This window comes from Macrotis lagotis, chromosome 2 (assembly GCF_037893015.1).
Source record: "Macrotis lagotis isolate mMagLag1 chromosome 2, bilby.v1.9.chrom.fasta, whole genome shotgun sequence".
Lineage (NCBI taxonomy): Eukaryota > Metazoa > Chordata > Mammalia > Peramelemorphia > Peramelidae > Macrotis > Macrotis lagotis.
The window spans coordinates 193,129,057-193,156,214 of record NC_133659.1 but is presented as its reverse complement, the minus strand read 5'-3'; the positions used below and the strand labels follow the sequence as shown (position 1 = coordinate 193,156,214).

Here is a 27,158-nt window from a genome sequence, read left to right as displayed (position 1 = left end):
AGGGACCACAAGTAAAATATGGACAAATAAGGGTTCTAGACTTGTTCTCTTTGCTCTGTAGGTCATTAGGAAGGCATCTGCATGTTTAGCAACCCCCAACTTCATTTTTTTTCCAAAGGAAATCCAAACCATAAAGCGTCACCTTAAGTCCAGGAGAAATTCCTGTGGAAGGTAGAATTCAATGAAATTTTGGGGAAGGGATTTGCCAACAGTACAATCTCAAGTTAGTTTCCCTTCTAAAACAAAAGAATCACAGGATGGTGCCATGAATTTGGATAACTTTAGGACTCTGTGAAAATAAACAGGACTCACCTTAGTGGAAGGAGAATTAATCAGATTGTTTATAGTCTTTTGATGCTTTTTTCACATTTTTTATGGAATTTTGTTATTTTTATGGAATTTTTGTTATTTTTTTTTATTTTCTAAGGGATAGGAATACTGACAGTCTTGTAGCCAATATACAAATTGCTGCCTTGATTGGGAACTGAGTGATCCTTTAACACATACCTAGACCCAAATTACATTAAGAGAATTCCTCAAAGGAAACTCTGGTTGGGGCTAATTAATGATCAAAGAATTTGTAATTTCCTAGGGTTGACCCCAAGGCTAGATGTGTAAAACCAGAGCTTGGGAAGATAAACCTCAGGTAATGTGCACAATATAGGTAAGTGACAGACAGATTTCTACCACTCACCCTTCCAAGAAATTCAAGTATTTTGAAAAGTTGAAGGCAGGGGCGGCTAGGTAGCACAATGGAGAGCACCTGCCCTGAAGTCAGGAGTACCTGAGTTCAAATCCGGCCTCAGACACTTAATAATTACCTAGCTGTGTGGCCTTGGGCAAGCCACTTAACCCCATTGCCTTGAAAAAACCTTAAAAAAAATTGAAGGCAAAGAAGTCTTGGAAATGGAGTCACTGACTTGGTATATCCTACAGACAGTGTATGGTAGACTGTCCTGAGGTAGGAGGGCAAACTTGGAGACTGGAGCAAGTAAAGAAACACTCTTCTCTACCCAAAGCAAACTTAAATTTGGACAGCTTTCTGGAAGGGGCACTTTTTGAGAGTGAACTAATGAATATTTCTTTCACTAATACTTCCTGAGGCCTAAAGATGGTATCTCATCAATATCCACTAGATGGTATTAGTATAGGTCACATACTGAAGGATGAAATTTAACAGCTTTGGGGAAGAGGTCTGAATGATCAGGTTCTTCTCACCTCTACTCAACACCTCCTGGCCTGGGGTATCAGCAAGGCTTTTTAGGTTTCCCAGAGAGGCCTTCATGATAACCTAGAGTTGGGGTGGTGAAGAAGAAATGTTATATTTTTGCACTAGACAGTGTGTTACTTATCTCCCTGTCTCCTACCGATTATACTCCTATTGGATTAAAAACAAATCACAGGTAGATAGAACACTAGCCCTGGAGTCAGGAGGACCTGAGTTCAAATCCAGCCTGGGACAGTTAATAATTACAAACAAATCCCAGTAAGCAACTGCAAGTGGGTTAAGTGTTCTTAACCTAGGTCTATCAGTCTTTTCAAGGTACCTAAGATACCCTTCTGGGACTCAGTCTCCTTGATCCTTAACAGTTTTCTTATTATCTAACTGCCCTGGAGTGATGAATCCTGAGTTTCTGAGAGAAATTATTATTAATAAACAATGATTTGAGGAGATCCAGAGTTCCCCCCCTTTTTTCTAAAGTGCTCATGTCTGAAAGACATTGTTGATAATGAGATCGAATTAACTTTCTCCTCAAATATGTTCAGAGTCCATCCAGGTGGGGAAGTCTGTTGCAATCTACACAGCTATGGGAGGGGATAAATTCTTTGATTGGATTGGCCAAGGTTGGGCAATTTAGATGTAAATGACATAATTAAAGTTACATTCCCCAACTCTTCATTAGAATAGGTTGTCATTGTAATATTCATTCTCTCCTTGTTAACCAATCAGAGTGGATTGCCACCCTCAAGAACACCCATATAAACTGTAAACCCATTGCCATGATTGTCTTTGATGTTACCCATTTTATTGGCAATAGGCAAGCCTTATTAACAAAATGATTAATTACCCAGAAACTATGTCTTTTGAACTTTTTTAAATGTCACGTTTTTGAACAACTTCTAGAAACATTGCAATACATCTAAAGATAGTAAACATACAAAGATACCTAATATTGCATGAAGATTAAATTGCTCTGAATATGTGCTTCCCAAACTTAGATTTCAAGGTGTCAGGTGTGGGTTTTTTAAAAAAAATAGTCAAGTTTCAGTTTCTTCTTCTATAGCCATAGGCTCATTTTGTCTTGTATAGAGAAGACAAAGTTGCTTGTGCATCTTACTTGCATCCATGTGACCTCTGGATTCAAGTTGAAAGCCTTCAGTCTCTATGTCGGTACATATATTAATGATTGTACACTTATCCCACCAAATGACCTTCTGATGTCCTTCAATAGTGGGCAGAACCACAGTGAATTTAAACACATTTAAACTCTGGAAGGTTCCATATTTTGTATCAATTGCTCTTGACATTGTAGGTATATTTTAAATAGAAAAGTTTTTAATGTGGATATCAAATATTCAAGAATTCTTACAAGGCCTCAATCCATTTTATATTTAGGTACACAACTAACTTGAAGCTGAATCTGTATGAAAGGTTCTGCAATGATGAATAAAGTCAACATTGATGCTATGGTGCTTTCTGGAGGTTTGTTCAATAATTATCAAATTAATAATTAATTGCTCTTTATACCGTTGGGACATTTTGGCATATACTTTTTGCTCCTTAGCCAATATATTGTTTCCTTCAAATTATCTATAGATTTTTTCTTAAGCTAAAAGCTCTGAATGTTTTGTAGAAAGTATAAAAATGTACTTTGAAAGAATCATTATTTTCATCTTTTGGCTAAAAAAAAAAATTGTCTCTTAAGAAAGATGGTGCCAGGATTACATCAGAGAGGAAAAATGGGAAAGTTCTTTGCTTGTAATTCTTGTGCCACTGGAAAGCACTTGTGTCAATAATTGTAGATCTTATCTGGGCCCCCCACTTTCCAAGTCTGTAGGGAAGCTAGAATTTCAGTAACTCCCCTTGACATGACTAGTCTTTTGTTCATTATACTAACATTACACAATGTGTTTTGTATTTGATCCAATTTCCATATTTTTGTATTAGACTTGTTGCAACCATATACTAATTAAACATTTTTCAGAACCTCCTTCACACTTCTTTCCTTTAAATTTCTTTGTATCTCACATTTTTCCATGTTGTGTTTCAAACACAACACACACACACACACACACACACACACACACACATTCTAATGGTGAACTATTTGGGTTTTTTTTTACCCTTCATTGACTCTTTTTTTTACCTTATCCTTTAGGTCTTCACTTCCATTATTTAAGGACTTCAAGAATTCTGGATATACTTTTGTTTTATATTTCATTCCATTTCTTTATTTTTTAAGCTTCATTTAATCAATATGGTACTCAAGTTTTCTACTTTAGTGTTCTGGCCATATATTGATTTAATCCTCTATTGTTCTTTCCACAGGTCTTCAATAATTGTCTTAAGTCACTTCTTCTATGGTCACATTTGATGCCTCTCTTTAGAAGTATTCCAAAATAGATTTACCTTTTTTCCTATTTTCCTTACTGTGGCAAGGGTCACCACATATCCTCCTGAATGTAGATCCTAAAATGTTTTCATAATGTCAGATATTGTGGGAGAATGCCTTCACTCATGACTGCTTTAATAAATATCCAACTTTTAAAAATTATTGCTTTGGTATGATTGATCTATTAATTGAATTCATTAGTCAAAAAAATTGCTTTTTAAAATTCTATTCTCAGTATACTCATCTCTATTTCAAAACCATTCAAGACATCACCATTATTATGGCCAAACATTTCACTATTAGGTAGAACTTCTTGAATTGTGTTAAGTATAGATTTTTCAATGCCTTCAGGTTCTTTAGTTTTTCCCTCTTCAGATTGAAGTAACCCCCTAATTTCTGATCTTATTTCGTTTTATATGAATTTAGGAATAAAGCTAATTCTTATAATTTGTACAAATATTTGTACTATGCTGTTATGTAACATGGACTTGAAGATATTTTTAACAGAAACTAGTACCACATCCTTGTCTGCATCTGGTAATATCTGTTTCCAATTTATTATGATATATTCCTGGTACATAATTCAAGGATCCATATCTCTAATCTATTTCTCATGTACTCATGGTTTTCCCACTTTAGTGGTCAGTAGCATCTTTATCAAAGCTTTCCTGGTCAGATTACTAAAATTTCTAAAAGATCCTGACTCAAAGAGGCACTCTATTTTTTTCTATATTAAGCTCATCATTATAATGGCTTCAAGTAAGGACACCCTGTTTGATTCTTAAGACTCAGATAAGCAGTTGCATCATACTACCTACCAGGCATGCTTACCCAAGCAGAGGTATGCCCAAGGTCACCTGGCCAGAATTCCAAAGCTGCTATTATGATCTCAAAGCATGAGATTCTTTGCTGTATATCACTTTAGTTGGAGTTTTTATTTTGCCATTCTCCAACCCCTTTAGAATGTACACTCTGGTTCAACTTGAGTAGGTTGCTACAATTGCCATGCTAACAATGACTACTACCTTGTAGACTGATGCAACTGGTCCATCAAACTGGAGGCCTTGAGAAAAGTAAAAGAGAGGACAAAGAAAGCAATCAGAGCAGCAAACTTCTTAAATTTTTTTAATTAACAAACATTTTTGTAATAAATAATGCATAATTGTAATAAAAATGCATAGTCCAACAAATTCCCATATTCTAAAATTTATTGACCTCACGATTCATTTCTGAATTTTGAGTCCATCACTTCTGTGTCAAGACATGGATGGGTCTATTTACTTTCCTGGCAAACATGGTATGAGGCAGTTTGTAATAAGAACTTCTCCAGATGGGGTGGCTAGGTGGCGCAGTGAATAGAGCACCCACTTGCCTTGGAGTCAGGAGTACCTGGGTTCAAATCTGACCTCAGACACTTGATAATTACCTAGCCATGTGGCCTTGGGCAAGCCACCTAACTCCATTGCCTTGAAAAATCTAAAAGGGAAAAAAAAAGAACTTCTCCAGGTGCAAACTAAGGAAGAGGAGGAAACCCATAGTTCATTACATCCTCTCCCTAGGCTGTAACAGGAAATAAAAGGTACTTCTTAAAAACTGTCCCCTCCCTCTAGCAGATTTTACATAGAGGGCCCAATCTGTGTGGAAAACTTAACTCTGAGAAATGCAAGGACCAACCCAGTTTCAGAAGACTGATGCTGAAGCATGTTAATTGTCTCCTGACTGAGAAGTTATGAACTAATAACAGAATGAGATACACACCTTTTGTTATTGTTTAGTCAACTAGATGTATCCAACTCTTCAAAATCTCTTTTAGGGTTTTCTTGGCAAAGATAATGGACTGTTTTATCATTTCTTTTTTCCCACCTCATTTTACAGATAAGGAAACTATGTCAAACAGGATTAAGTGACTTACCAAGGATCACATAGCTAATAAGCATCTGAGGCCAAATTTGAACTCAGATCTTCCTGACTCCAGGGCCATTTCTCTAACCACTGTACCGCACATATTGAACATGATATACATATATATAAAGAGGTTTTTCTTTTCTTCTTTTTTCCAGTGGGGGGTTAGGAAAGGAAAAATAATTGTTCATTGAAAAAGAGTGAAATTTAATTTGGAAGTTATATCCAATGTGACCATCAGTAGAGTCTTTGGAGTCTAATTTGGGAGCATCTGGCAGCTTCCTCATTCCAATTCCAATTCTACTATCTGCTGCTAAGAGCAAAAAAATCCCTCAAGCCCAGAAAAGAACTGTCTTTTGTTTCTTTAAATTCGTTGTATGGCATATATATTTCCTGAGATTTAAATGAAGGAATATAGATTCTACATTTCAAAGGCTTTCTGTGACAGTTTCAACTAAGCTAATGGTAGCCAAGTCAAAAAAGGACTTAAGTTAAAAATAAAAAGTGGTAATTCAACTTAGGAGTTGAAAACAATACATGTTCTGGGCAACTAGATAGCAATGGGTAGAAGCCCAGGAGTCAGGAGGAAATGAATTGAAATCTGACTTTGGACAACTGATGCTTACTAGTTGTGTGTCCCGAGCAAGTCAGTGAACCCTGCTTGTCTCTCAAAAAAATTTTAAAAAAGAAAAAAAGAACAATACAAGCTCCATGAAATACTAAAAAAATTCCCATGATTAAATTACAAAATGAATATTAGAGCTTCCCAAAGCCTTAATTCTATTGTGACATAGAGATTATCTTGCTTCTTTTTCTGTCTCCAGGGATGCCTATCCTACTCTCCAACTCAGAATGAGAGGTAAGATGAACTAAGATCTTTAGGGAGAAAAGAGAATCTTCTTCCTGTGAGATCTACATAAAATTGCTCCTTGTTCAGGCTAGAAGGCAATCATGGGCATATTAGATAGAGAAGTAGATGGAGAGGCCCCATGGATGAGCAGACACCTACCTGGGATCACCACTGTGTGAAGTGGCATCACCTCCACTCCATGGACTGGATACCCAAAAGGGATGTTGGGCTGAGCCAGAACAGGGGGGAAGGCGAGGAAGCCCTTCTCTGCTTGAAAGAAAGAAACCTTAACAGAGAGTACTACACTCTGCCTGCCAATAAGCATTTATTAAATGAATCTATGGTCAAAGCCCTGGCCTGATCTGAAGAACAGAGACCAGGAAAGAGACATAATTTCCACCCAGGCTTTTGCTCAGCCATTCAATCACATCCTACTCTTAAGTGACACACCATGGTCTTTTCTGGGCAAGGATCCTGGATCCAACTACTTGTATATCATTGCATCACCTTCCTGGATATCATGGTCCTCTTTGAGAATGAAGGACAAACAGCAATAAGGCAAACAAATTAAATTACTTGCCCATGACAATCATGCCTGGGACCAGATATGAACTCAGTTCTTTCTGACTCCAGGACCTGCATCATCTAACTGCCTCTTTCCCACCCTTAGGGAATCTCAACATTATCTAGGGGTAGATTTCTACTTTCCAGAAGCAACAATAGGGTGCCAACAAGGTAGCATGAGGGCTAGAGAACTTGGGGGCAGCTAGGTGGTGCAGTGGATAGAACACCAGCCCTGGAGTTAGGAGGACCTGAGTTCAAATTCAACCTCTGACACTTAATAATTACCTAGCTGTGTTACCTTGGACAAGTCACTTAACCCATTGCCTGCAAAAACCAAAAATAAAAAAAGGAAAGGACTTGGCCTGGAATCCAGAAGATCAGAGTTTAAATTCAACCTCATATACTTACTGGCTATTAATTCTAGACAAGTCATTTAACTTGTGACTGCCTCAATTTCCTCAACTGTAAAAAGAGATTTATAAATGTATCTGTCTCCCAGGGTTGTTTTAAGAACCAAATGAGGTAATATTTGTAAAACACAACCCTCTGACTGGCATATTGCTTGCTGACTATCCTGATTCTTTCCTATTATTATCAGATTCAGAATTATTTGAGAATCAGGAGATTTGAGTTCTAGACTGGATCTATTACTAAGTGGGTAGGCAACACTGGCTAAGTCACTTCCTCTCTCTAGGCCTCAGTTTCCTCATCTATAAATTAAGGAGTTTGTAGTAAATGATCTATATGGATCAGTGACCAAGGGAACTAGTAGAACAATGTTAGACTTGGACCTAAGTTCAAATCCAGCTTAAGACATTAACTAGGTATGACTTTAAGCAAGTCACTAAACATTTGTCTGCCTCAACTTTTTTATTTATAAAACAAGGATAATACTAGCACCCACCGGCCTCCCAGAGCTGTTCTGAAAATAAAATGAGATAATATTTGTAAAGTACTTTGCAAACCTAAAAGTGTTAATAAATGTTAGCTATTATTGCTATTATTATCTGATAAAGAAACAGTCCTCAAACTTGGGGAGATCCTAATCCAGAGATTTCTACAATTTATCTGTTTTCCTGTCAGCCCAAGAGATCAATGAGAACAGGGTCTCCCTTCCCTGATATTCTCTGCCCTGACCCCACAGATCTGCTCATAAGGGTATTAATCAGTGTTGGTGACTGAGGAGCTCTCTTGGAAATTATTTACATATAATTTATACACCTATAAATATTGTACATTTATGTGAGTGGGTCTATATGTGAGTTCATGTGTATATGTGTAAATATACGTGCACATATATACCCCATCTATACCTAGATAGATGCATGTGCATATAGATAACTGAGCCATCTACACCCACAGAAGATTTAAGTTCCAGATGGATTTTTTACTCTCTCTCTCTCTCTCTCTCTCTCTCTCTCTCTCCACTTTTTCCTTTTTTGACTCTCTCCCCTATAGCTCTCATTGATCTAATTTTCCCTCAGTGAGCATTTCAGAGCATAAATAGAACCTGTGTGTAGAGTCTGAGAAAGAGAAGGAACCATCAACAATCCCTCCTCTTGGGGCCATCCCAGAAGCCTGGCCCCAAGACAATATATCTGCTGCCTAAGTAAAGATGGTTCTACTGGGCCTGAAACAGTTTCTATATACTTAACCAAAACCTTTCTTTTCTTTGTAACAGAACCTGGGCAGAATTGAGATTGCAGAGAATCCTATCCACATTACCTCCTCTGGAAGTGTTTAAACTCGACTTGTCTTCTGGCTTTTATGTCATTGAGGTCACTCCATCTGTAGGCAAGCTGATAATTGTAATTTTTTACCTCATCCATACCTTCACATTTACACTGCTTTTGGGGAAATAGACTGGAAAAAGAAAAAGTTGAATTGTAAATGTAGGTACTATAGGGTAAGGAAGTAGGAAAATCCAACCCACCTGTTCATTTATTCCCAAGATTAACAATGAACATTCATTAAATCAAAAACATAGCTAAAGGAACAGGCTTGGTGGAATCAGCAGAGAAAGAAGACTCTGTTGAGCAAGATTCTAGTCTGGCAAGGTGAAGAGACATGAGAGGTATAGAATAAATGGGAGACCCCAATTGCCCTGGAGGAACTCCTCCTTTTCCCCTCTCCCCATTAGCTTTACTCTGTCGATTGTTGCCACAAAATTAGACCATGGACAGACAGATTAGTTTTACACTGCTGTCAAAAGTTTGTCTCCTGAAGTACCATACTGCAAAAAAGCTTTGGTGATATGGGAAAGATCTGAGATCAAAGAAAAGCTACTATTACCTACTATATCTTAGACTCTCTGTTAGGCATTAGGACATAAAAACATAAAAAAATCAATAAATACTTATTAAGTGTTTACTAACTGTGAAAGGTTCAATTACTCTGATCAGTACAATTATCCAGGAAAATTCCAAAGGACTCGTGATGAAAAATGCTATCTACCTCCAGAAAGAGAACTGATGAACTCTGAATGCATACTGATACAATTTTTTTCACTTTATTTTTCTTGCCCTTTTTGGTGATATGGCAATGTGGAAATATATTTTTGCATGATTTCATATGTATAATAGGTATTGCATTTTCTGCTTTCTCAATGAGTAGGGGGAGATGATAGAGAGAGGGAGATGCAACATGCTGATTGTCTTGATTTACCCATGAAAAGAGAAACTAGCAATTGATCAAATTGCTCATATCCAGTGATCTCATTGCATTCATTCCATAAGGAGATTATCCACCATGAAAAGACCTTTCTACAGAAAAAATATTCTCAGTAACTCTTTTTAAAATTTTTTTATTTATTTAAGACCATGGAGTTAAGTGACTTGCCCAAGGTCACACAGCTAGGCAATTATTAAGTGTCTGAGGTCAGATTTGAACTCAGGTCCTCCTGAGTCCAGGGCTGGTGCTCTATTCACTGTGCCACCAACTGCCCCCACAGTAACTCTTTTAGTAGCAATCACAAATTTGAAAATAAACTGTGTCCAATTATTGAGAAATATCTAAGCAAAGTATAGGTTATCACTGAGTCATAAGAAACAACAAATATAAAGAATACAAAGAAATTGCTATTTACATGAAGTGACACAGAAAGAACAAAGCAGAATCAAAAGCACCATTATTAAAATTATATTCACAATCTAACTTGGCAACAAAATATCAAAAACATTGGACAAGGATGTATTCAATGAATAAGGTGGTTTTGGTTAACTTTTTCTTTGCTATTAAAAATTTGGTTCACTTAGCAGGAGTAAGAGAGGTAAATGCAGAAATAATTATGAATTTTTTGAAAAAGACATTAGGGGGGATGGCTAGGTGGTGTAGTGGATAAAGCACTGTTCCTGGAGTCAGGAGGACCTGGGTTCAAATCCGGTCTCAGACACTTAATAATTACCTAGCTGTGTGGCCTTGGGCAAGCCACTTAACCTCATTTGCCTTGCAAAAACCTAAAAAAAAAAAAGACATCAGGAAAGTACTAAAATAGTCATAGTTATACGGGTATAAGGAACTTAAGGGTGAGGAAGCTTCCTCCATCAATGCAGGTCAACACTGCTAAGGACTGTTAAGGGATCTCCTGAATTTGTCTTTTTGAACAAATTTTCCAGAAACACTAGACCCAGAGGCTCTAGACAAAGATGAAGCTCTCCGACCCCTCCAGCTGACACAGTGTGCTGTTAGCATCCCAAGTTGGATTCCTTGTGTGTCCTTGGGAGTCAAAACAAGCAGCAGACTAGATTGAGCAATTGGAACCCTTGCAGACAAGCAAAGCGTCATAAGCAGTTCCCAAGGGGAAAAGACTGTGGTTTTTGCTTGCCCTCACTATGCTCCTCCCTTTTGAGAAGGGTTTTGTCTTTTTTCCCACCTTAAAGTACCTTCTCTTTTCCATACCCACATCTCTTTAGGTAAAAATTTCTGTTTTCTTCTCCTTCCTTTGTCCTGTTGTTATAAAAATGCTATATAGATTTGTGAATTCTTTGGTTCCATATGCATGTTTATTTCTCTAGTAATAAACTTAGGTTGGATGAAATTGTGATTGCTGGTTGACAACACCTTCTCTCAAACAATCTTAGAGAATTGCTTTAAAGAAAGGTTAAATAACTTGCCCAGAGTCAGGCCAACAGTTCACAACGAAGGCAGGATTTGAACTTGGGTCTTCCTGATTGAAACATCAGATCTCTACCCATTGCACCACTCCGTTTTTTATTAAAAATAAGAAAAATAAATACATAAATTTGTTTAACATGACTGTACATGCATAACATATATCAACAGATTATTTCCCATCTTAGGGAGAGGAGAGGTAAGGGAGGAAAGAAGAAAAATTTGGAACTCAAAATTTTATAAAAATGAATGTTGAAAACTATCCTCATATGTATTTTTAAAAATACTATTAAAAGTGGGGAAAATAAAAAAATAAAACTAACATTTGGACAATATACTGGTACATAATATAAAACATATACCACTTCTTTTTTTGTAACAAACAAAAATCAATTCAGGGATAAAGTTGTGTGGACTACCTTTTGTATGTTCTATCTTTGACCTTTCTCATGCTGTTTTGGGGATGATATATTGTGGGGGAACTTATGTTGGAGTTTTTTTTAATGTGAAATTAATAGCAGAGAAGGGGGGAAAGGAGTGTTGGAAATCTTCATTAATAGAGAAATCCTAGGGAGATGCTCTCTAGATGGCTGTTTTCCTTATCTGTAAAATGGGAGGTTAGCTTGGATGACTTCTGACCCTTCTATCTCTCAATCTAGGATTTCATGACTATTATATGACTAAAAAGTGAGCTCATCATGAATTGAGAATGAAATAACAGAAGTACTCTGAGATATGGATATTAATAAAAGAGGAAGAGGAAGGCCTCCAGTATGTTGGATGAAACCATAGAGAAAGAGATAACAGAAGTACACATATACTGACATTATTAAAAGAGGGAGAGGGGGTAGCTAGGTAGCGCGGTGGATAGAGCACCAACCCTGGAATCAAGAGGACCTGAGTTCAAATGTGACCTCGGATACTCAATAATTACCTAGCTGTGTGACCTTGGGCAAGTCAGTTAACCCTATTGCCTTGCAACCCCCCCAAAAAATATGTTAAAAGTTGGGGGGAGGAAGTTCTCTATTATGTTTGAAGGAACCCCAAAGGAGAATCCCTGAAAGTATGTACTTGGCCAGGAAGTATGTGCATAGGATGAGGGGACCTTTAAAAATCACCATCTAGGGGCAGCTAGGTGGCACAGTGGATAAAGCACTAGCCCTGGAGTCAGGAGTACCTGGGTTCAAATCCGGTCTCAGACACTTAATAATTACCTAGCTGTGTGGTCTTGGGCAAGCCACTTAACCGCATTTGCCTTGCAAAAACCTAAAAAAAAAAAAAAATTCACCATCTGCCTCACAGAAACATACCCATGAAAGTACAAACACCCTGAAGTAAGAGGAGTCTATCATGGGATTATATCCAAAAAGAATGGGCTATCATCATACCCACTTATGTAGTACTGGAATTTTTGTTGCTTTTTACTTTGTGTTTTTATAAACAAGAGAAAACAATATCAGATCTTGATCACTTCAGTCCAGTGTTACCATGGTTCAGAATCTTGATGTTCTAAGACTTCCCTTGACCAAACACTTCAGGCTGATCAAATAAGGGAATTCATTGTACAGAATCCCAAAATGATAAAAGCCCTGAGTCTCATTGCTCTCCCCTCTATTCCATTCTCCTATATAAGCATATCTCTGTCTAATAAACACAATGGGTTCCAAACACTCCATTGGGAGAAATAATGTTCTAGGAGGCAATAACCGACAATGGGTGGGACCTACTTGCCGGCCTTCACAGATTTGTAAGACTTTTATGATAGCAATTATATTCTCCTTTTCAGCAGCCGTGCCTCAGTGGTGCCTGCAACCAACATCTGTGCTTCCTGAGTGGTCCACTCCTCTATAGCAGCTAGGTGTTTGGCAAAGTTGTGAGAATGGGGGCACTGAGCCATGTGTGAGCCCAATTGTAGAGCTGTATCAGCACCATGAGTGCTGACAAACTGAATGGAAAAGAGGGAGAGATTCAACAGATAAAGTGCCTGAGGAATTCAAGTCATTTGCAAGCTGTCCACGTGAGTTATTTGCTCATGGAGGGTGACTTTTATGAGGCAATTCCATTGTGATTTCTGAAAGCAATTGTCACATTATCTTGGCCACTTTACAAACATCACATCTGGGAATTGTTCACATGAAAGAACTGGCTAGAAGATACATCTGGTGGCCTGGAATTGATTCGGGTATTAAAAAAAAGGTTGGAAGAAAAGTTTGGGACATGCTACCACAAGAATTCCTATTGATTCTGCAGTACCATTCCAGCACAAGGATATATTGACTGTTGTAGAGTCCTTCTAAATAGTTTGGAGTGTATCTACTTCCACCTTAAACAACTTAAATATTGTTGCAATAATCATCATCCTACCCAAGGAACAATGGGATACCCTAGTGGGAGAAGGAGGTGATAGCATAGCCCCAGGGCCTTCATGGTCTTTCACTTTGAACCATCTAGACCCACCATGATCATCTGGCACCCCAAAATAACTTAGTCAGGTTTGACTTTCACAGAACAAAAAATAGATGCAATGATGTAATAAAATATTACAAACCATATATGGTCATAAAGTATGCTTAGTTTTGCCAGAAATGACTGTATTACAGATGAGAACATTGAGATGTTAGTGATATGAAGTGGCTTGCCTTAAGGCACACAGTTACTTATTAAGAAGGTCAGGACTCGAAATACCGGGACACTGTGGGAGTCATTCACTGTTCCAGAGGCATCAACAAGCATAAGACAGAAGCAGGCAGCGTATGTGCTAAAATAGTGTAAGAAAAGGATGATGGGGATGCTCTAGAAGGAGAGTCAAAACATATGGGTTCTTGACCCAGTAGTTTTACCCAACTTCTATAAAACTTTGGTCACATCATGTCCCCTCTCAGGTCCTCATTGTCCTTAACCATAAGATCAAGAAATTGGATTGGTTAATCTTAGAATCTATGATTTACATAGATGGTCTAAACTAGACATAGGGTAGAATAGACATTGGGAAGGTTTACCTTATTCAAAAGTGTCTCCCTTAACTACTATCACCTACATTTCAAAGTTTTTCCTTGGAGTTATTCAGTCAAGTGACTCTCACTTCTGGATCTTAGTCTCTGTCTCTGTCTCTCTGTCTCTGTCTGTCTGTCTGTCTGTCCCTCTCTCTCTCTCTCTCTCTCTCTCTCTCTCTCTCTCTCTCTGCCTTTCTTTCTGTCCCTCAGTTGTCCATTTCTGTCTCTGTCTCTATGTGTGTGTGCCTCTCTCTCTGTCTGTCTCTGTCTTTCTGTCTGTCTCTCATACATGCATACACATACACACAAAATCAAGGGAAGGTCTATGTCTTCCAAACCAGTGATATTCTTCATGAGACACCTAAACTTTTATGTTTGGTCTAGAGACAATTCAATAAGCTTCCATCTACAAAATTTTTCCCACTGTCAGAGTGACACAGCCCTAATAATGAAAGAACAGAGAGCCAGAGAGACCTGCAAAATTGGGGGTGACAGAAACTCACCAGATTCCTTCATATGTAAAGATCTCTTTGAGTTTCTTTTCAGGCAGAAGCCTGAAGACAGAAGGAGCAACATCCTGGGTATACAAAAATGGTATTAACTTAGTATGGAAGTCCAAGGCATTCCAGTAGAAAAATAGGAAGAAAGCTAACAGTAAAGCTGTCAGCAGTATCTTCTTGGAAAAATCCATTTGTCACTGGGTTTTCAACTGTTGGAAGAAACATAAAATTAAAATTGCTGAAAAATCATTTATGTCCATCATCATCTCCAAAAAGTCATAGTGTGATACTATGCTGAAATTTGGTTACATAAAAAAGAACAAAAGGAATACTCCCTCTGCCCTCTTGTAGTTTACAAAGACCAACATGTGGTAAGTAAATGATGGAATACTCTTGTACTATAAGAAATGATGAAAGGGATGGTTTCAGAGAAGCTGGGGAAGACTTGTATGAACTGATGCAGAATGAAATGAGCAGAGCCAGGAGAACATTTACACAAAACAACATTGTAAAGGCAAACAACATTGAAAGACTTAAAAACTTGATCAACTGCAATATCCAACCATGATTCTATAATACCAATGTTGAAGCAAACAGGGTTGTGTTTCCCCCTCACCTTGTTTCAAGGGAGGGAAGCAGAAGGGAGAGAAAGAAAATAAATGCTTGTTAATTAAAAAAAATTAAATTTTTAAAAAGACCAGGATGTAACTTGAAGTGTCCAAGTACCTTGAATAGTAGAAACATTTAACCAAGATTCAATGGGACAATGAACTGATAATAATAACTTGCATTCAAATAGGAAGGTTTGCAAAGTCCCCAGTAGATATTATTTGATTTTTCTATATGAAAGGACGTGGATTGGGTCAAAATGGCGATGTGAAGAAGAAACCGCCGGGAGTCCTCCCAAATTTTCCTCCAAACAACTTGAAAACATCTTCACGACTGATTTTCAGGGAGGGGAATCAGGAAGCAGCTTATGAGCACAGCAAGAAAGGTCTGTCTCACTGGGGTGGAGAGTGAGGTCCAGGAGAGCAGGGGACCTATAGGCGATGTCCAGGCCTGGGGCACTCCACCAGCCAGGCTTGGCCTCCACAGAGCCAGTCCCGGGGTGCTGGCTGGTGAGACCCCCGCCCCCAGGGCCCAGCCTGCAGGAAGACCACGCCCCCTAGATACCAGGCCCCAGGGTGCCAACGAATACCTGGAACCCACCCCAAGGCCTGCCATCAGAGAGGCCCTGTTTCCATAGCAACCCAAAGGCAAGGCCCTGCTCCTGGGGCAGACCGGCAACAAGATAGCTCAGCAGGGCCCCCAACAAAAAGGCCGTGCTTCTTTTTTTTTTTTAATTTTTTTAAAAAATTATTTATTTTAGGGGAGGCTAGGTGTCACAGTGGATAGAGCACCGACCCTGGAGTCAGGAGTACCTGAGTTTAATGTCAACCTCAGACACTTAATAATTACCTAGCAGTGTGATCTTGGCCAAGCCACTTAACCCCATTGCCTTGAAAATAAATAAAATAAATATTTATTTATTTATTTTATTCTGAACTTAAGAAATTAAAACAAACATTTTGCATAATGAAATGGGATAGAAAAACAGAATTGTACTTGAAATTGCAGATCTCTTATGTACAACTTGCTATTCCTTTCATATATACAACAAAGTTATCATGTGATTTCCTTTTTTCCCTTTGCCACCTTAAACGCTGAGTTAATTACCATTACATGCAAATCTGTATGTATGTCTATACATCTATTCTCACACATGTCCATGTATGTGCATGCATACATATATGTTGCTCTTTTTCTGTATTCAAGCAGCTTCTTTCATAGGAGCTTCGTGATTAATTTGAGTAGTTATAATAGAATGATTTGGTTGTTCCAAGTTGTTCCTAAACATTAAAAAATGTTCTCTTGGTTCTGCTCATTTTGCTCTTCCTTATTGTTCTCCATGCTTTTCTAAAATATCCAGGCTTTTTTAAAAAAGCTTCTTTGAGCTCATTATTCCATAGAGCAGAGGAATAGTGCATCATAAGCATAAAATCTAATTTGTTTAGGCATTCCCCAATTAATGGAGATGTAATTTCTGTAATTGATGTAATTTCTATAATTGACATAATTTCTTTGCCACTACAGAGAGCTGTTATAAATATTTTAAAACATGAGGGTTCTTTTTCATTTTCCCTAATCTTCTTGAGAAATAGACTTACTAGTGGAGTTATGGTTTAGGCAATTTAAAAGCATTTTGGGCATGATTTCCAGTCTCTCTCCAAAATTGTTGGATCAATGAATGAAGGTTCCAAGTTGGTTTGTTTTGTTTTGTCTTGTTTTTTTAGTGTTTTTGCAAGGCAAATGGGGTTAAGTGGCTTGCCCAAGGCTACACAGCTGAGTAATTTTTAAGTGTCGGAGGTCTGATTTGAACTCAGGTACTCCTGACTCCAAGCTGGTGCTCTATCCACTGCGCTACCTAGCTACCCCTCCAAGTTTTCTTCATTCTCCCCAACATTTTATGCTACCTTTTTCTCTCATTTTAGCTAATTTGATAAATGCAAACTGATATCACAAGGTTGTTCCAATTTGTATTTATCTAATCAATAATGATATAGAGCATTTTTTATTCAGCTATAAATCATTTTGGTATACTCTCAATGGATTCTAGAGTGACAGAACCCAGAAAAAGATAGAAGGGACCAATTTTACAACTTGAGATATCTTGGGGGGGCTTCAGGAAAAATCTGTCTCATTCGGATAAAGGGGGAGTAACCCAGTGCCAGTAGAGGTGAAGAAGCTAGCAGGAGGCTCTCTGCCATAGCACAGATCAACTATCAAGACCTTTGGGTCCCAGTTCTGCAGTCCAGCTGCACAGAAAGTCAACTGAAGGACCTCGAGGCCCAGCTTGCAAATTGCAAGCCTAGGAACCCCATTGCAGTTGGAATGACAGGACCAGGTAACCCCTCTCATAGTGAAGAAGCCACCAGCATCTGAGGCCCCAGTGAGCAAAATGTTGCCCAAGAAGCTTGGAACAGTGTGCCCACACTCTGAAGCCCAGAAACAGAAGGAGGCTAAAAATGAATAAGAACTAGAAAAAAATCCTGATTATAGAAAGTTATTATGACTATAAATAAGATCAAAACATCATCTCAGGAGCAGCTAGGTGGTACAGTGGATAGAACACCAGCCCTGGAGTCAAGAGAAGCTGAATTCAGTCTGAGACTTAATAATTGCCTAGCTGTGTGACCATGGGTGGGCAAGTTGCTTAACCCCATTGCCTTGCTAAAAAAACAAAACAAAAAAAAACCCTCACCACTTCAGAAGAGGACATTGGAAAAATGTAAAACACAAAAGGAGACTATGAACTGATCTATCTCAAGACCAAAAAGTCCTCTTGGAAGAACTCAAAAAGAATTTTAAAAATCAAGAAGAAAAATTGGATATAGATTTGACAAAGTTCTTTATATACTTGAAATATGAGAGCTTTATCTGAGGAATTGTCTATAAATTTTTTTTTAGCTTTCTACTTTCTGATCTTGGAAATTTTATTTGTTTAAAAACTTTTTAATTGAATTTGATCTAATTATTCATTTTACATCTCAAACCATTATCTCATATTTGTTCATAAATTGTTCAACTATCAATAAGTTAAATAGGTAATATGTGATATCTCCCTTTTTATCTAGGTCATGTATCCATTTTGACCTTATCTTAGTAAATGGGGTAAATTATTGATCTATGCCCAATTTATGCCAGTCTGCTTTCTAACTTTCTCAACAACTAGCACCAAATAATGAATTCTTATTCCAAAAACTTAAATCTTTATATTTAACAATGGGTTACTATATTCCTTTGCCGCTATAGATTGTATATCTACTCTGTTCCTCTGATGTACCCTTCTATTTCTTAGCCAATACCGGACAGTTTTGATATTCTTGGCTTTTGTTCTTCTAAATGAATTTTGCTATTTTTTTCTAGCTCCATAAATTAATTTTAATAAGTTATTATATAGATTAATTTTGGTAAAATTATCATTTTTATTATATTGTCCTAGCTAGTCATAAACAATTACTATTTCTCCATTTATTTAAATCTGATTTTATTTGTATGCACAGTTTTTTATGATTTTGCTAATATAGATCCTGGATTTGTTTTGGTAGATATATTCTCAGGCAGTTTATATTGTCTAGAGTTATTTTAAATGGGATATCTCTAGCTATCTCTTCCTGTAGGATCCTGTTGGTGATATATAGGAATGCTGATGATTTATGTAGGTTTACTTTATATCCTGCTACTTTGCTGAAATTATTATTACAATTAACTCTTTAGTTGAATCCTTAGGATTTTCCAAATATTTCATCCTATCATCAGAGATAATTTTATTACCTTATTCCCTATTTTGATTTCTTTTTCTTCTTGGTGATGGTGGGCTTCCATTTCATACCTAATCTTACTGGGAAGGTTTCTAACATATCCCATTACAAACAATGCTTGCTAATGGTTTTAGGTAAATGCTTCTTATTAGTTTAATGAAAAATCCATTTATGCCTATATTTTCAAGTGTTTTTAAAAGAAATGAGTATTGTGTTTTATCAAATGCTTTTTATGCAACTGTTGATATTAACATATGATTTTTATTTCTTTCATTATTGACATAATAACTATGTTAATAAGTTTCCTTATTTCAAACCGTCCCTGCATTCCTGGTATTAATCCTACTTGGTCATCATGTTTTATCTTCTTTGTAATTTATTGTTGTAATTTTTATCTTGTATTTTATTTATGAATTTTGCATCTATAATCATTAATGAAATTAGTCTATAAGAAGGAAATTCTTTGTTTTTATTTTTCCTGGTTTAGGTATTGGTATTGTATTTGTTTTCAAAATGGAATTTGGTAGGACCCTTTATATGTCTATTATTCCAAATAATTTATTTAAAATTGGAATTAGTTGGTCTTTAAATACTTGATAGAATTCACTTGTAAATCTGTCTGGTCCCATTTGTTTTTCTTAGAAATTTCATTTATGGCCTGTTCAATTTCTTTTTCTGAAATAGATTATTTAAATATTCTATTTCCTCTTCTGCTATCTGGGCAGTTTGTATTTCTATAAATATTCTTCCATTTCACATAATTCTTGGATTTACTGGCATATAATTGGGTAAAATAACTCCTTATGATTGCTTAGATTTCATTTGCTTTAGTGATATATGCAGTTGTTTTGGTTTTGATCCCACAAATTTGGTTTTCTTTTCTTTTTTTTAAATCATGTTAGCCGGGGAGTCAAGTCAGTTTGGTGGCAGGAGAACAGCTTTTCCCTAGGAGCTCTCTCCAGAATATTTCAAAAGCCTTAAAATTATGACTCTAACTAAATTTTTAAGAGACAGAGTTCACAGAAAGATCCAGTGAGGCAATTCTCTAGCCCACAGTAACCTGAAAGATCATCGGAATGCTCTGTTCCACATGATTGGAGGGGGCAGCAGCACCCTGGAGTGAAGGAGAACCAGCTTCCAAGGAACAGACCCTGGGATGCTTGGATTCCTGGGGCCCTGGGACAGGACTCTGAGGCTTTGTCCATATTCAGACCCTCATGACAGTCTGGGGTCCCCCATTGCCATAGAGCAGGGACCCTCCTTACAGCTCCAGAGCAGAGGGGTGTGCTTGTGGTCAACCACAGACCAGAGTACAAGCAAGAGAGCAGTCAGAGTCTCTCATAAGACCTTGAAGGAACTGAGGTCCTTGCAGGGGTGTCCTAATAATACTCAAAAGCTCAGGAATCACCCTAAAACCAGGGCACAGGCTGGAGAAATAAGTAAACAGAGAAAAAGGAACCTGACCATAGACAATTACTTTGGTCCCTTGGCAGATCAAAACACATACTCAAAAGATGAAAAAATTCAAGCTTCTGCATCTAAAGACTCAAAAGAAAATAGGAGTTGGGCTCAGGCTAGGGCAGAGTTCAAAAAAAGATTTTGAAAATCAGGTAAGGGAGGTAGAGAAAGAATTGGGAAGAGAAATGAGAGAGATGCAGGAAAAACATGAAAACCAAGTCAGCAACATAGTCAAGGAGATCCAAAAAATGCTGAAGAAAACATGTTAAAAACCAATTTAGGTCAAATGGATAAAACAATCCAAACAGTTAATGAGAAGAATGCCTTAAAAAGTAGAACTGGACAGATGGAAAAGGAGATAAGAAAGCTCTCTAACAAAACAAATCCTTCAAATGTAGAATGGAGCTAAAGGAAGCTGATGACTTTATGAGGAATCAAGGCACAATAATTCAACACCAAAAGAATGAAAAACTAGAAGAAAATGTGAAACATCTCATTGAAAAAAAACAACTGATCTGGAAAAAAACAGATCCAGAAGAGACAATTTAAAAATTATTGGGCTACCTAAAAGTCATGATCAGGAAAAGAGCCTTGACTTCATTTTTAAAGTATTTCTACAGAAAAATTGCCCTGATATCCCAGAAGCAGAAGGTAAAATAGAAATGTAGATCATCAGTGCAACAAACAGGGACAATCTGGGGCTGTCTGCAGTGGAGAATAACATCTGTATCCAGATAAAGAGTCATGGAGTTTGAATAAAGTTCAAAGACTATTCCCTCTAGTTTAGAAAAAAAAAAAGATATCTTATTGTCTGATCTTGTTTTCTCTTATACTTCTTGTTTCTTCCTTAAGGATGTGATTTCTCTCTCATTACACTCAATTTGGATCATTGTACAACATGGAAACAAAATAAAGACTGACAGATTGCTTTCCGTGAGGTGGAGGGGAAGGAAGTAAGATTGGGAGAAAAATTGTAAAACTCAAATAAAATCTTTAAAAAAAGAAATGGAGAGAAACCACCTATCTCCTCCTGAAAGAGATAAAAAAAAAATAACCCCCAGTAATATTATAGCCAAGTTCCAGAACTCCCAAGTCAAAGAGAAAATATTACAAGCAGTCAGAAGGACACAATTCAAATATCATGAAACTACAGTCAGGATCACACAGGACTTTGCAGAAAACTACATTAAGGGCTTTTGGGGTTTGGAATATGATATTCAGGAAGGCAAAAGAGCTTGGAATGTAACTGAGAATCAACTACCCAGCAAAACTGAATATCCTCTTACAAGGGGAAGATGAACTTTCAATGAAACAGGGATTTCAAATGTTGCTGTTGAAACAGCCAGAGCTGAACAGATAGTTTGATCTTCAAGTACAGGACTCAATGAAGCATAGAGAGATTGGATGGGAAGGGTAAATCATGAGGGATTTAATGATGTTGAACTGCTTGTATTCCTGCATGCAAAAATGATATTGATAATATTCATATGAACCTTCTCATTTAGTAGAGCAATTAGAAGAAGCAAATGTAGAAAAAGCACAGGAGGCAGCTGAAGGCTATAGCATGTAAAAATGGAGTCAATGAGAGAAAGGGAAATGTACTGGGAGAAAGAGAAAGGAGAGATAGAATAGGCTAAGTTATTTCATGTAAAAGAGTCAAGAAATAGCTTTTGCAATGGAATGGAGGTGGGGAGGTGGGGGGAATGATGAAGCTTTCATTCTCATTGGAAATGATTCACAAAGGAAACAGCATGCACACACAATAGGGTATAGAAATCTAGAAGAAAAAGGAGAAAAGGGGACAAGGGGAGGAGAGGGTGGATATAGGTGATAGAGAAGAGGGTAGATCATGGGAGAGGATAGTCAGATATAATATATTTTCTTTTTTACTTTTTGTTAAGTAGTGGGATTGGGTGGCCTGTCCAGGGACCACAGGGCTGGGTGGGTCTTTGGGGTAGGATGTTGTCTTGAGACCTCCTGGCCCCAGGGCCAGTGTTCTGTCCACTGCACTGCTTGGTTGCCCCACAGGGGACAGAATGAAAGGAGAGAGAAAATATAATAAATGGTAGTGGGGAGGAATGGATGGAAGGAATTGCAATCAGTAACATCAACTGTGGAAAATTATGGAAGTAATTTCTCTAATAGACTTATGATAAAGAATGCCATCCACCCCAGAGACAGAGTTGATGGCATCAGAACACAAACTGAAGCACATTTTTTTTTCCTTTCTTTCACTTTATTTCTCATGGGGTTTTTTATTTTTGTTGGGGGAGAGGAGATTATGTTTCCTCTTACAACAAGAATATTTTAGTAATGTGTATATAAATAAAAATAAAGAAAAGAAAAAAGAAATAATATTAGTCAAGTGTTTATTTTATTGATTTTTTCATAATACCAACTCCTAGTTTTATTTATTAATTGAATAGTTTTTTTGCACCAATTTTATTAATTTCATCTTTAATTTTTAGTATTTCCAATTTAGTATTTAAATCATACATTGTTTAAGCTTAGATTTTTAGTGTCTAGTTTGTTTTTTCTAAGTTTTCATGGTCCCTTATTAAATGTAATTTATATTGCTTGTGATCTGTAAAAGAAGCATTTAATATTTCTACTTTTCTGTTTTTATATATAAAATTATTGATCTATGAAGGAAATTTTAGTGAAGTCATGTGTGATGCTAAGAAGCTCAGTATTCTGTGCGGTGCTTTCATACCTCAATCCAACAAATCAAATCATTTTACACTTTTCATATAGATATACACGTTCAACTCCTTCAATTAGTAGTTTTCTCTGATTCCTAGTTCTTTGATGTCTAATTTGTAAGTAATTTCCTTTATTGTCAAGGTGCATTCTAATCCTTGCATTTTAAACACTTATTTGTTTCTTTTCCCAAAAACTACATGTATTGCTATTTCTCCCTTTTCTTCCTTTTTTGCTTGGTAAAGGTGATGATGCTCTTTCTCATTTTATGTAAATAAAATGTGTTTCAAGCAGTTTTGGTTGTTTGTGATTTCTGTCCCAGTCTTTTTCCCTATAGTTGGCAAAGGATACCTGCCACAATGATGGTAGCAAATTTTTGAGGTGGTGGAACCTGGAAATCTTTGAAACTCAGGAAATTGCTCCAATAATGTTTTGCATGATCTAAATTTATGAAAGTGACAACAAAAAATATGGTATGCTTTTTCCTTTGTGTTTTTCATTGGATATGGTTATTTATGTGTTAAATCATCTATTTTGCTTTGTAAAGGGGATGAAATTTAATAACTATTGTATAATGGCTTAATTTTTGTTCATCTTTATTTACATGGTGAAAAAAATAGACCTAAATGTTTGTATGATATAATGTGTCATTAAAGGATCTGATAAGAATCTGCATAGTCTATGTTAATGGTGCTTATATATCCTTTAAATGTAATTCAGGCTCAGTATTAACACAGAATTAATAAGGAACAAGACCAGAACCACATCAATATCTTAAAACCTTTTTATGCCTTCATGTTGGATGCCAAATTCTGTTTTTATCTTCTAAATATAAACTTTGAATTCTGTGTCAAGTGATGAGGCTGCTTTTGAAGAGTAACTGAAATAACTGTGAAAATTCTCATTGAAATACAACATTGCAGCAAAGGTTATTAAGATCAGTTCATTGGAGCACATATTTAATTTTTCAGATCAATATATCAGAAACTGTATTATAGAGAAAAGTGTAATTTTGTTAACTGGCAATTTTTTGAAAGACTTTTTATAATTTTGATTTTAAAATTTCTATTGAAAAGAATTTGCGGGGGTGGCTAGATGGCACAATGGATAGAACACTGGCCTTGGAGTCAGGGGTACCTGAATTCAAGTCTGGTCTCAGACACTTAATAATTACCTAGCTGTGTGGCCTTGGCCAAGCCACTTAACCCCATTGCCTTAAAAAAAAAAACTAAAAAAAAAAAAGAATTTGCAAATTGTTCATCTAGTTTAATAAAGTACTTTAAACACACACAAAAAATAAAATTATTGTGCCCTAATATATGGTCAGTCTTTGTAAAGGTGCCAAGTACCATTCAATTCTCTCCATATATCTATCATATTTTACTTATCTAATATTTTATTCACTTCCTAAACTTTCTTTTTTATTTTGTTTCTTTTTTATAAAACTTTTACTATTATTGTACCACTATCTATTTCAATCAGTAATTCACTTAATTTTTTGCTTTTAAAAATATACATGGAGGGGCGGCTAGGTGGCATAGTGGATAAAGCACCGGCCTTGGAGTCAGGAGTACCTGGGTTCAAATCCGGTCTCAGACACTTAATAATTACCTAGCTGTGTGGCCTTGGGCAAGCCACTTAACCCCATTTGCCTTGCAAAAAAACCTAAAAAAAAGAGTGGTTAAAGGAGGATGACCACAAAAAAAAAATAATATACATGCACATACCACTTCCGGCCAGGATAGTGGAGAAAAGACAGGTACATTTCTAAAGTCTCCTGATCTTTCCCCCATCTATCACATGAAACAAACCTCTTAAAAGAAATCCGACCCACAAAACCCAGAGAGAAAAGCCGAGAAACAGAACATCTACCTCAGGATTTGTCTCCAGCAGCAGCTTTGGCCGAATTCAGCTGGGTGAGTCTGGGCTCAGAGGGAGGATCAGCCCCAGATCATCCAGATTAACAGCTGAATGGGAGCCTGGAGTCTGAGGGCCTGAGAGCAGCACCTGCTGGATCAGTGGTGGGGCTAGACAGCAGGGACTTGAGTCAACTAGGGAGTAGAGCCACTGGTGTTGGTGCTGTCCCCCCGGAGATTGAGGACAGGGCTGTGGGGAGAGTTCTGGTGCAGGAGAGCTTCGGACACCATCCCTGGGCTCCTCTGGTCTGTGGAACTCAGAGTCTACACCTCCATTACAGCTCAGACCTCTTCCCAAACAAACAAATGCAAACTAATTCTGCCTCAGGCCCAGGTGTGTGAGCAGAAGAAACAGCCCAGCTGAAGAATGACCTCAGACTAGGGTAAAGGGCACCATTGATTGAAGGCAAAAGAATTCAATAGCTCCAACTCCTCCCTTCAAGCAAAGGGAGAAGGCCTCAATCAAGGTCACAGACACTCCAGAGAAAGCAACCAACACCTCCTACTGGCCACCCATAGAAACTGCACCCAGTGAATAAAGCCTTTAGTGATCCCAAGCCCCTTTGAACCAGCCCCTCCCCAACTCAAGGTCTTAGCAAAATGAAGAAGGGTCAGCGGAAAGGTGGATCCATAGAAAAGTTTTTGGAAAGGAAAGACCCTAACTCAGAAAGACCTAGAACCTCTGAGGAGATACGATCTGGTCTTCAGCACAGAAAGACTTCTTTGAATGAATAAAGAAGGAGCTTAAAAATTTGGGAGAGACAATGAATACCTTGCAACAAGAAAACAAAACCTTAGAAAGTACAATTGGACAAATACAAAAAGAGAATAAATCATTCAGATCATCAATTGGACAATTACAAAATAAGAATAAATCTCTCACATCACCAATTAGACAAATAAAAAATGAGAATAATTCTCTCAGATCCTCAATTGGTCAAATGCAAAAACAAAATAATTCCCTCAAAACCTCAATTGGTCAAATGGAAAGCTCTTTCAAAAGTAGAATTGACCAATTGGAAAAGGATTTGCAAAAGGTTAATGAAGAAAACTCCTCCCCCAAAAGAAGAATGGAGTCTACAGAAACTATTGACTCCATGAGACAGCAAGAGTCAGTTAAACAAAATAAAAAAATAGGAAAAATAGAAGAAAATGTAAAATACCTCATCAACAAAACCACTGACCTCAAGAATAGATTGAAGAGGGGCAACCTGAAAATTATAGGACTTCCTAAAAACATTGAAGAGAAAAAAACCCTGGACTTAATATTACAGGATCCATTGATGGAAAACTACCCTGATATCATGCAATCAGAGGGCAAAGTAGTTATTGAAAGAGTACATCCATCCCCAACATAAAAAGATCCTAAAATGAAAACACCAAGGAATGTTGTGGCCAAACTCCAGAACTATCACATAAAAGAGAAAATCCTGCAGGCAGCCAGAAAGAAACAATCTAAATATCAAGGAGCCACGGTAAGGATCACACAGGACCTGGCTGCATCAACATTAAGGGATCGAAGGGCCTGGAATGAGATATTTCAAAGAGCAAAGGAGCTTGGAATGCCACCAAGAATCTACTTTCTGGCAAAGCTGAGCCTTCTCTTCCAGGGAAAAAGATGGACATTTAACAAAATGGAAGAATTCCAAAAATTTCTGATGAAAAGACCAGAGCTAAACAGAAAATTTGGACATCAAACAGGAGGTTCAAGAGACACATGAAAAGGTTAAAGGGGGGGGGGGGCAGTAAAAGGGAAAAAAATGCTATCTAGTAAGTTGAAACTGGCTATATCCCAGCATGGGGAAAAAGATTCTCATAAATCTTGAGAATTGTAATTCTAACAGAGAGAATATACCTAGCCAGAAATGATGGACATTCATGACCTATCCATGAGACTGCTATGTAAAGAGATGTAACTGGCTTTAACCACACTTGGGAAAAAGACTCTAATAACTCTCAGAAATTTTGACTCTATTCAATAGAATATACTGAACTAGAAGGGACAGACACTCAGAATTTTCTATGACATATAGAATAATCTAAAAAACACTACCTCCTTAAAAAGGGGGACAGGAAAGAGATGGGAGGAGGGAGGGGATTGAATGGGGTAAATCTCATTACACTAAGAGGTACAAAAATCCTATGGTAATAGAGGGGAAGAAGGGAGTAGATGAGAAACACCTGATGAAC

At 37.2% G+C, this 27,158-nt stretch overlaps 1 pseudogene; it reads right to left on the bottom strand.

The window, feature by feature from the left end:
- LOC141512061 (beta-1,4 N-acetylgalactosaminyltransferase 2-like) overlaps positions 1–14,739 on the bottom strand; it is a 42,057-nt pseudogene extending 27,318 nt beyond the window's left edge.
- Between the last annotated feature and the right edge of the window lie 12,419 nt (positions 14,740–27,158).